The following is a 12285-nucleotide window of genomic DNA, read 5'->3' as shown; positions in this document are numbered from 1 at the left end:
TTTAATATCGGATAAAATCGACTTCCAACCCAAAGTTATCAAAAAAGACAAGGAGGGACACTTCATACTCATCAAAGGTAAAATCCTCCAAGAGGAACTCTCAATTCTGAATATCTACGCTCCAAATGCAAGGGCAGCCACATTCATTAGAGACACTTTAGTAAAGCTCAAAGCATACATTGCACCTCACACAATAATAGTGGGAGACTTCAACACACCACTTTCTTCAAAGGACAGATCGTGGAAACAGAAACTAAACAGGGACACAGTGAAACTAACAGAAGTTATGAAACAAATGGACCTGACAGATATCTACAGAACATTTTATCCTAAAACAAAAGGATATACCTTCTTCTCAGCACCTCACGGGACCTTCTCCAAAATTGACCATATAATTGGTCACAAAACAGGCCTCAATAGATACAAAAATATTGAAATTGTCCCATGTATCCTATCAGACCACCATGGCCTAAGACTGATCTTCAATAACAACATAAATAATGGAAAGCCAACATTCACGTGGAAACTGAATAACACTCTTCTCAATGATACCTTGGTCAAGGAAGGAATAAAGAAAGAAATTAAAGACTTTTTAGAGTTTAATGAAAATGAAGCCACAACATACCCAAACCTATGGGACACAATGAAAGCATTTCTAAGAGGGAAACTCATAGCGCTGAGTGCCTCCAAGAAGAAACGGGAGACAGCACATACTAGCAGCTTGACAACACATCTAAAAGCCCTAGAAAAAAAGGAAGCAAATTCACCCAAGAGGAGTAGACGGCAGGAAATAATCAAACTCAGGGGTGAAATCAACCAAGTGGAAACAAGAAGAACTATTCAAAGAATTAACCAAACGAGGAGTTGGTTCTTTGAGAAAATCAACAAGATAGATAAACCCTTAGCTAGACTCACTAAAGGGCACAGGGACAAAATCCTAATTAACAAAATCAGAACTGAAAAGGGAGACATAACAACAGATCCTGAAGAAATCCAAAACACCATCAGATCCTTCTACAAAAGGCTATACTCAACAAAACTGGAAAACCTGGACGAAATGGACAAATTTCTGGACAGATACCAGGTACCAAAGTTGAATCAGGATCAAGTTGACCATCTAAACAGTCCCATATCACCTAAAGAAATAGAAGCAGTTATTAATAGTCTCCCAACCAAAAAAAGCCCAGGACCAGATGGGTTTAGTGCAGAGTTCTATCAGACCTTCAAAGAAGATCTAATTCCAATTCTGCACAAAATATTTCACAAAATAGAAGTAGAAGGTACTCTACCCAACTCATTTTATGAAGCCACTATTACTCTGATACCTAAACCACAGAAAGATCCAACAAAGATAGAGAACTTCAGACCAATTTCTCTTATGAATATCGATGCAAAAATCCTCAATAAAATTCTTGCTAACCAATCCCACTAAAATCAGGGACTAGACAAGGCTGCCCAGTTTCTCCCTACCTTTTCAACATAGTACTTGAAGTATTAGCCAGAGCAATTCGACAACAAAAGGAGATCAAGGGGATACAAATTGGAAAAGAGGAAGTCAAAATATCACTTTTTGCAGATGATATGATAGTATATATAAGTGACCCTAAAAATTCCAACAGAGAACTCCTAAAACTGATAAACAGCTTCGGTGAAGTAGCTGGATATAAAATTAACTCAAACAAGTCAATGGCCTTTCTCTACACAAAGAATAAACAGGCTGAGCAAGAAATTAGGGAAACAACACCCTTCTCAATAGCCACAAATAATATAAAATATCTCGGCGTGACTCTAACGAAGGAAGTGAAAGATCTGTATGATAAAAACTTCAAGTCCCTGAAGAAAGAAATTAAAGAAGATCTCAGAAGATGGAAAGATCTCCCATGCTCATGGATTGGCAGGACCAACATTGTAAAAATGGCTATCTTGCCAAAAGCAATCTACAGATTCAATGCAATCCCCATTAAAATTCCAACTCAATTCTTCAACGAATTAGAAGGAGCAATTTGCAAATTCATCTGGAATAACAAAAAACCGAGGATAGCAAAAACTCTTCTCAAGGATAAAAGAACCTCTGGTGGAATCACCATGCCTGACCTAAAGCTTTACTACAGAGCAATTGTGATAAAAACTGCATGGTACTGGTATAGAGACAGACAAGTGGACCAATGGAATAGAATTGAAGACCCAGAAATGAACCCACACACCTATGGTCACTTGATCTTCGACAAGGGAGCCAAAACCATCCAGTGGAAGAAAGACAGCATTTTCAACAATTGGTGCTGGCACAACTGGTTGTTATCATGTAGAAGAATGCGAATCGATCCATACTTATCTCCTTGTACTAAGGTCAAATCTAAGTGGATCAAGGAACTTCACATAAAACCAGAGACACTGAAACTTATAGAGGAGAAAGTGGGGAAAAGCCTTGAAGATATGGGCACAGGGGAAAAATTCCTGAACAGAACAGCAATGGCTTGTGCTGTAAGATCGAGAATTGACAAATGGGACCTAATGAAACTCCAAAGTTTCTGCAAGGCAAAAGACACTGTCTATAAGACAAAAAGACCACCAACAGACTGGGAAAGGATCTTTACCTATCCTAAATCAGATAGGGGACTAATATCCAACATATATAAAGAACTCAAGAAGGTGGACCTCAGAAAATCAAATAACCCCCTTAAAAAATGGGGCTCAGAACTGAACAAAGAATTCTCACCTGAGGAATACCGAATGGCAGAGAAGCACCTGAAAAAATGTTCAACATCCTTAATCATCAGGGAAATGCAAATCAAAACAACCCTGAGATTCCACCTCACACCAGTGAGAATGGCTAAGATCAAAAATTCAGGTGACAGCAGATGCTGGCGAGGATGTGGAGAAAGAGGAACACTCCTCCATTGTTGGTGGGATTGCAGGCTTGTACAACCACTCTGGAAATCAGTCTGGCGGTTCCTCAGAAAATTGGACATAGTACTACCGGAGGATCCAGCAATACCTCTCCTGGGCATATATCCAGAAGAAGCCCCAACTGGTAAGAAGGACACATGCTCCACTATGTTCATAGCAGCCTTATTTATAATAGCCAGAAACTGGAAAGAACCCAGATGCCCCTCAACAGAGGAATGGATACAGAAAATGTGGTACATCTACACAATGGAGTACTACTCAGCTATTAAAAAGAATGAATTTATGAAATTCCTAGCCAAATGGATGGACCTGGAGAGCATCATCCTGAGTGAGGTAACACAATCACAAAGGAACTCACACAATATGTACTCACTGATAAGTGGATACTAGCCCAAAACCTAGGATACCCACGATATAAGATACAATTTCCTAAACACATGAAACTCAAGAAAAATGAAGACTGAAGTGTGGACACTATGCCCCTCCTTAGAAGTGGGAACAAAACACCCATGGAAGGAGTTACAGAAACAAAGTTTGGAGCTGAGATGAAAGGATGGACCATGTAGAGACTGCCATATCCAGGAATCCACCCCATAATCAGCATCCAAACGCTGACACCATTGCATATACTAGCAAGATTTTATCGAAAGGACCCAGATGTAGCTGTCTCTTGTGAGAATATGCCGGGGCCTAGCAAACACAGAAGTGGATGCTCACAGTCAGCTAATGGATGGATCACAGGGCTCCCAATGGAGGAGCTAGAGAAAGTACCCAAGGAGCTAAAGGGATCTTCAACCCTATAGGTGGAACAACATTATGAACTAACCAGTACCCCTGAGCTCTTGACTCTAGCTGCATATGTATCAAAAGATGGCCTAGTCGGCCATCACTGGAAAGAGAGGCCCATTGGACACGCAGACTTTGTGTGCCCCGGTACAGGGGAACGCCAGGGCCAAAGGGGGGGAGTGGGTGGGTAGGGGAGTGGGGGTGGGTGGGTAAGGGGGACTTTTGGTATAGCATTGGAAATGTAAATGAGCTAAATACCTAATAAAAAATGGAAAAAAAAAAAAAAAAAAAAATTCTCGCTAACCGAATCCAAGAACACATTAAAGCAATCATCCATCCTGACCAAGTAGGTTTTATTCCAGGGATGCAGGGATGGTTTAATATACGAAAATCCATCAATGTAATCCATTATATAAACAAACTCAAAGACAAAAACCACATGATCATCTTGTTAGATGCAGAAAAAGCATTTGACAAGATCCAACACCCATTCATGATAAAAGTTTTGGAAAGATCAGGAATTCAAGGCCCATACCTAAACATGATAAAAGCAATCTACAGCAAACCAGTAGCCAACATCAAAGTAAATGGAGAGAAGCTGGAAGCAATCCCACTAAAATCAGGGACTAGACAAGGCTGCCCACTTTCTCCCTACCTTTTCAACATAGTACTTGAAGTATTAGCCAGAGCAATTCGACAACAAAAGGAGATCAAGGGGATACAAATTGGAAAAGAGGAAGTCAAAATATCACTTTTTGCAGATGATATGATAGTATATATAAGTGACCCTAAAAATTCTACCAGAGAACTCCTAAACCTGATAAACAGCTTCGGTGAAGTAGCTGGATATAAAATAAACTCAAACAAGTCAATGGCCTTTCTCTATACAAAGAATAAACAGGCTGAGAAAGAAATTAGGGAAACAACACCCTTCTCAATAGTCACAAATAATATAAAATATCTTGGCTTGACTCTAACTAAGGAGGTGAAAGATCTGTATGATAAAAACTTCAAATCTCTGAAGAAAGAAATTAAAGAAGATCTCAGAAGATGGAAAGATCTCCCATGCTCATGGATTGGCAGGATCAACATTGTAAAAATGGCTATCTTGCCAAAAGCAATCTACAGATTCAATGCAATCCCCATCAAAATTCCAACTCAATTCTTCAACGAATTGGAAGGAGCAATTTGCAAATTTGTCTGGAATAACAAAAAACCTAGGATAGCAAAAAGTCTTCTCAAGGATAAAAGAACTTCTGGCGGAATCACCATGCCAGACCTAAAGCTTTACTACAGAGCAATTGTGATAAAAACTGCATGGTACTGGTATAGAGACAGACAAGTAGACCAATGGAATAGAATTGAAGATCCAGAAATGAACCCACACACCTATGGTCACTTGATCTTCGACAAGGGAGCTAAAACCATCCAGTGGAAGAAAGACAGCATTTTCAACAATTGGTGCTGGCACAACTGGTTGTTATCGTGTAGAAGAATGCGAATCGATCCATACTTATCTCCTTGTACTAAGGTCAAATCTAAGTGGATCAAGGAACTTCACATAAAACCAGAGACACTGAAACTTATAGAGGAGAAAGTGGGGAAAAGCCTTGAAGATATGGGCACAGGGGAAAAATTCCTGAACAGAACAGCAATGGCTTGTGCTGTAAGATCGAGAATCGACAAATGGGACCTAATGAAACTCCAAAGTTTCTGCAAGGCAAAAGACACCGTCAATAAGACAAAAAGACCACCAACAGATTGGGAAAGGATCTTTACCTATCCTAAATCAGATAGGGGACTAATATCCAACATATATAAAGAACTCAAGAAGGTGGACTTCAGAAAATCAAATAACCCCATTAAAAAATGGGGCTCAGAACTGAACAAAGAATTCTCACCTGAGGAATACCGAATGGCAGAGAAGCACTTGAAAAAATGTTCAACATCCTTAATCATCAGGGAAATGCAAATCAAAACAACCCTGAGATTCCACCTCACACCAGTCAGAATGGCTAAGATCAAAAATTCAGGTGACAGCAGATGCTGGCGAGGATGTGGAGAAAGAGGAACACTCCTCCATTGTTGGTGGGAGTGCAGGCTTGTACAACCACTCTGGAAATCAGTCTGGCGGTTCCTCAGAAAACTGGACATAGTACTACCGGAGGATCCAGCAATACCTCTCCTGGGCATATATCCAGAAGATGCCCCAACAGGTAAGAAGGACACATGCTCCACTATGTTCATAGCAGCCTTATTTATAATAGCCAGAAGCTGGAAAGAACCTAGATGCCCCTCAACAGAGGAATGGATACAGAAAATGTGGTACATCTACACAATGGAGTACTACTCAGCTATTAAAAAGAATGAATTTATGAAATTCCTAGCCAAATGGATGGACCTGGAGGGCATCATCCTGAGTGAGGTAACACATTCACAAAGAAACTCACACAATATGTATTCACTGATAAGTGGATATTAGCCCCAAACCTAGGATACCCAAGATATAAGATATAATTTGCTAAACACATGAAACTCAAGGAGAATGAAGACTGAAGTGTGGACACTATGCCCCTCCTTAGATTTGGGAACAAAACACCCATGGAAGGAGTTACAGAGACGGAGTTTGGAGCTGAGATGAAAGGATGGACCATGTAGAGACTGCCATAGCCAGGGATCCACCCCATAATCAGCATCCAAACGCTGACACCATTGCATACACTAGCAAGATTTTATTGAAAGGACGCAGATGTAGCTGTCTCTTGTGAGACTATGCCGGGGCCCAGCAAACACAGAAGTGGATGCTCACAGTCAGCTAATGGATGGATCATAGGGCTCCCAATGGAGGAGCTAGAGAAAGTAGCCAAGGAGCTAAAGGGATCTGCAACCCTATAGGTGGAACAACATGAGCTAACCAGTACCCCGGAGCTCTTGACTCTAGCTGCATATATATCAAAAGATGGCCTAATCGGCCATCACTGGAAAGAGAGGCCCATTGGACTTGCAAACTTTATATGCCCCAGTACAGGGGAATACCAGGGCCAAAAAGGGGGAGTGGGTGGGCAGGGGAGTGGGGGTGGGTGGATATGGGGGACTTTTGGTATAGCATTGGAAATGTAAATGAGTTAAATACCTAATAAAAAATGGAAAAAAAAAAAAAAAAAGAAATCACATATTTTCCAATCCCTCTTTCCTGTTTTCTGAAGCTGATATTCAGATAATTTGAAGGAAAATATATTTGATTTAAAAAAAAAAAAAAAAGAATGCATATGCCATCAATGTGACTATGGAAATAAGTTCAAGTGTTTATGTCTATTAAAATATTTTATATAAGTATATGCAGTTTTTAATTAGAATTTACAGAAGCAGATAGGAGGTTGAAAAATAAAAGAATTATTCTCCATAGTTTACTGAAGTATTCCCACTAACAGAGATATTTAAATATGTCTTAGAGGGGCTGAAAAGAGGACTCAGCTGGTAAAGTGGTAACCTCACAAGCATGAATACCTGACTTTGGAAGCTAGCATTCATATAAAAGCCAGGCATGGCAGTATATGTCTGTAAATAAAACACAGGAGTAGTCCAGGGGACATGCTGGTCATTCTGTCTAGTGTAATGTCAGTGTTCTTGGTTGAAGAAGAGACTGTGTCTACATGATAAACTAAGGAAGTGGTTAAAGAGGTTTCAGAAGTCAGCTTCGGGCCTCTTCATGGATCCACATTGGTGAATGCACTGATGCATATGAGTACTGTACACATGCACATAAACAAGACAAATGGATATGTAAATAAATAGAGCCTATCATATATTACTTTATAAAATTACGATATATGGCTTGAAAACCACATAGACATTTCTATACACATTGGTTTATACGAATGATTAGGAGAGAAAATTACTTTTGCACTTATTTGTTTTGGTAAAAGAGACACTATTTTTTTTATAAGCTAGTCATCAAAGTTATCTATAGTTGAGAGTATTAAAGAACTTCAATATGGAAATTACATCAGGTATATCTAGGCATAGTATAGCACATGCAAAATATTGAGCTACCATGACACTTTACTAACTTTTCCAGCTAGCAATAGGTGCCCATGTATGGATGCCGTAGAAACATGACATTACATGTTGGGAGAACCCTGTAGAAAAAAAGGTGAGGACCAAGGAAGTATAAGACAGCAGCCTAGAAGAGAACCCCTGGATTTGAAGAATGAATGAGAGCTCTCAGTAGTATGCATTCGTGTTTGTTCTTGAAATTGTCTTCTTAGCAACTCACTGAGTGAACTATTGGCAAGCAGTGTCATATGTTGATGGTCAATACATGATGAAATATGTTTAACTGATATATAGAGAAATGTATATCCAACAAATAGAGGTTCACATTGTTCATGTTATGTTTGAACACAGGGCTCCCATGGTCACTCAAATATACAGACCATGCACCAAATTCCATAGAGGCAAACACATTCAGGTGATTTTTGTACCGGATATGTAGACATCTACTATCAATAGTAGAATGAAAACAAAGGAGCATGTGAGTAGCATTTGTGTTGATGAAACTCTAGAAAATAATAGATTTCTTTGAACTGAATATCAAAGCATACCAGAATGTCTAAAGAATAGCTACTAAGGCATATAAATCTGAAAGCACATTTATTAAAGGCCAAGGAAGCAGAAAGCAAAGGAGCACTTCGAGATCATCTGAAAAAAAGGTTTCAGTGTAATCCCTGACATAAAGGTACTTTAAAGAAATTTAAATAAATAAATAATAAAGAAATGTAAAGATAATGAGAACAATAGTGATTAATTAAGCAACATTTTTATGAAAGAAATTAAAAGAAATGGCACCAACATATTAAAAAGTAAGAAGGGCCAATGAAATGTCTCAGTGGATAAAGCTGTTTTTGTGTAGATCTACTGACCTGACTGTGAAGGGCAGGAGGACAGAACTGACTCTGGAAAGTTGTCCTTTGACTACCACATGTGGATGCCTATCATGTGTGCATGTGCACACACACTACAATTAAGAAAATACAAATAAAGCAATAAGAAGACAGGAAGCAAATTGATGTAAATGAAATTACTGACATTTTTCTACAATTTTAAAATATGAGTATACAACTATATCAAAAATATTTTTAAAGTTCTTTATTTCACTCTACCGCATAGTGCTTAAATATCACACTAAACAGCAAGTATATTAAATAAATTAAAGTAGAATTCAGTCTTTGTTCCTAAGAAGTACAAATAGTGTTTAATATTTTCTTTTAAATTTTCAAGAACAAAATAATCTTTATCTCATAAAGTATATTAAAAGTAACACAAATAGGGGAAAATTTCCAACTTATTTTACATGCCTTGCATAACTTTGATACCAGCAGTAAAATTAATATTAATAAACAGCACTTTACCATTAAAATTGTTGCCAATTCTTATAAAAATATTATATGCTATAATAAATCATTTGCAAACTCATTGTAATGGGAAAAATATAATTGATCATGAGAAAATCACTGAGTGCCATCTAGGACATCAATGGAGTATGGAATAGGAAACAAGTGATTTTCTTAAAACTTTATGAAACAACTTAGAAAAAACTCAATGTATAGCGATAATAAAATTGAAAATCTATTACATCTTCAAGTTACAAATTGAGACTGAGAATCTAGGTTAATCTAGTTTTTGATTAAAAAGGGCAGAAAGCTTCCTATCACAATTGTGGTCATTTAAAACAAAACAAACAAACAAAAATCCCAAACAATGCAATAAGATGAGGAAAAAAAAAGAGATAAAAGGTATGAGAAAGAAATTGGGGAAACAATACAATAGTCACAAACAATATAAAATATATTGGTGTGACTCTAACCAAGCAAGTGAAAGATCTGTATGACAAGAACTTCAAATCTCTGAAGAAAGAAATGGAAGAAGATCTAAGAAGATGGAAAGATCTCCCATGCTCTTAGATTGGCAGGATTAATATAGTGAAAATGACCATCTTACCAAAAGCAATCTACAGATTCAGTACAGTCCCCATTAAAATTCCAACTCAATTCTTCATAGACTTAGAAAAAGCAACTCTCAAATTCATTTGGAATAACAAAATAATTAGGATAGCAAAAATTACTCTCAAAAATAAAAGAACTTCTGGGGGAATAACCATCCCTGACCTCAAGCTATACTATAGAGCAATAGTGATAAAAACTGCATGATATTGGTACAGAAACAGGCAAGTAGATCAATGGAATAGAATAGAAGACCCAGAAATGAACCCACACACCTATGGTCACTTTATCTTTGAAAAAGGAGCTAAAACCATCCAGTGTGAAAAAGACAGCAATTTCAACAAATGGTGCTGGCTCAACTGGCAGTCTGCATGTAGAAGAATGCAAATTGATCCATACCTATTTCCTTGCACAAAGCTCAAGTCCAAGTAGATCAAAGATCTCCACATAATACCAGATATGAAGAATCTAATAAAAGAGAAAGTGGGGAAGAGCCTTGAATACTTGAACACAGGAGAAAACTTCCTGAACAAAACACCAATGGCTTATGCTTTAAGAGCAACAATGGACAAATGGGACCTCAGAAAATTACAAAGCTTCTGTAAAGCAAGGGACATTAGCAATAGAACAAAATGGTAGCCAACAGATTGGGAAAAGATATTTAGCAACCCTATATCCAATAGAGGGATAGAGGGCTAATATCCAATATATACAAAGAACTCAAGAAGTTAGACTCCAGAGAACCAAACAACCCTAATAAAAAGTGGAGTACAGAGCTAGAGAATTCTCAACCAAGGAATCTCAAATGGCTGAAAAACACTTAGTCATTAGGGAAATGCAAATCAAAACAACCCTGAGATTCCACCTCACACCAGTCAGAATGGCTAAGATCAAAAACGCAGGTGACAGCAGATGTCCAGGATGTGGAGAAAGAGGAACATTCCTCCATTGTTCATGGGATTGAAAGTGGTACAACCACTCTGGAAATCAGTTTGGCAATTCCTCAGAAAATTTGTTATAGTATTACCTGAGTACTCAGTCATATCACTACTAAGCATATACCCAAAATATGCTCCAACATATAACAAGGTCACCTGCTCCACTATTTTCATAGCAGCCTTATTTATAATAGCCAGAAGTTGGACACAACCCAGATATCCCTCAAAAGAAAAATGGATACAGAATATGTGATACATATACACAATGGAGTACTATGCAGTTATTAAAAATGACTTCATGAATTTCACAGCCAAATGGATGGAACTAGAACATATCCTGAGTGAGGTAACCAAGACACAAAAGAACACACATGGTATGTACTCAAAATAAGTGGTTATTAGCTCAAAAGCTCACAATGGCTAAGATACAGCCTACAGACCATGTGGAGCATAGAAGGAAAGAAGATTGTGGGTGGGTGGGGGGGGTGGATTCTTCAGATCTGCATTGAGGAGGGTACAGGATGATTGTGGGAAATGGAAGGAGAGGGGGACAAGGGATGGTTAAAGGTGGAGGAGGAAGTAAGGGTGGTAGTATCAGAACCCGGAGAAGACATGAGAGAGGTACAGATAAGGAAATCAAATAAAAAATGGTAGCAAGGAGGATGAGGAATTGGGGATAGCCACTGGAGAGTCTCAGACACCAGAGAAACATGAGGCTCCCAGGACACAATCGGAGTGACTTCAGCCGTAATGCATAGAGAACGGGGAGGTAGAACTGTAAAGACTACATTCAGCAGATAGACACAGCCTGTGGCTGAGGGATAGAGCCACCCACTCATCTCAAAGTTTGTTTGTTTTTTTCCAGAAATGTTCTTGTCTAAAGGAAGAATAGAGGAAAAACAAACAAACAAACAAAAACAAAAAACAAAAAACCAGAGATTGAAGGAAGGGCCAGCCCGGAAATGTTTCCACGTGGGGATACCTTATGTCTGCAGACACCAAACACACACTTGCTGTGGTCAAGAAGCGCTTTTGGACAGGAACCAAGTGTGGCAGTTCCTGGGATGTTTGGAACCAACAATCAGGCTGAAGTCAGAAAACCTGGTGGGGAGCTGGCGGAAGGACTGGAGATGCAGAGGGGGATTGCAACCCCATTGGAAGAACAACACAGGCTGGCCTGACCACGCAGTTCTCCCAGAGACTAGACCACCAACCAAGGAGTGAACCTGGAGGTATCTTCGGCTCCAGCTACATATGTAGCAGAGGATGACCTTGCTAGACAGCAAGGGGAGGGGAGGCCCTTGGTCTCAGGGAGATTTGATGCCCAGAGTAGGGGGTTGCTGGAGTGGTGGGGCAGGAGATTTGAATGGTTGGGGGAAGCACTCTCATACAGGCAAAAGGAAGAGGGGAGGGCAGATGTGGGATGGGGGTGGTGGTAGAGGAGTAACCAGGAAGTGGGATATTATAGAATGGGGAGTTGCTGGAGGGGGTAATTGGGAAGTAGGATATCATTTGAATTGTAAATGAATGGAATGATTCATAATAATAAAAGAAAAATATTATGAAACAACTTAGTAAAACCCAACATATAATCATAATAAAATTGAAAAAACTATGACATCTCCAGGTTACAACTGAGAGTGAGAATCGGG

Source organism: Mus musculus, chromosome 13, assembly GCF_000001635.26.
Source record: "Mus musculus strain C57BL/6J chromosome 13, GRCm38.p6 C57BL/6J".
Lineage (NCBI taxonomy): Eukaryota > Metazoa > Chordata > Mammalia > Rodentia > Muridae > Mus > Mus musculus.
Note: the sequence above shows the minus strand (reverse complement) of the source record.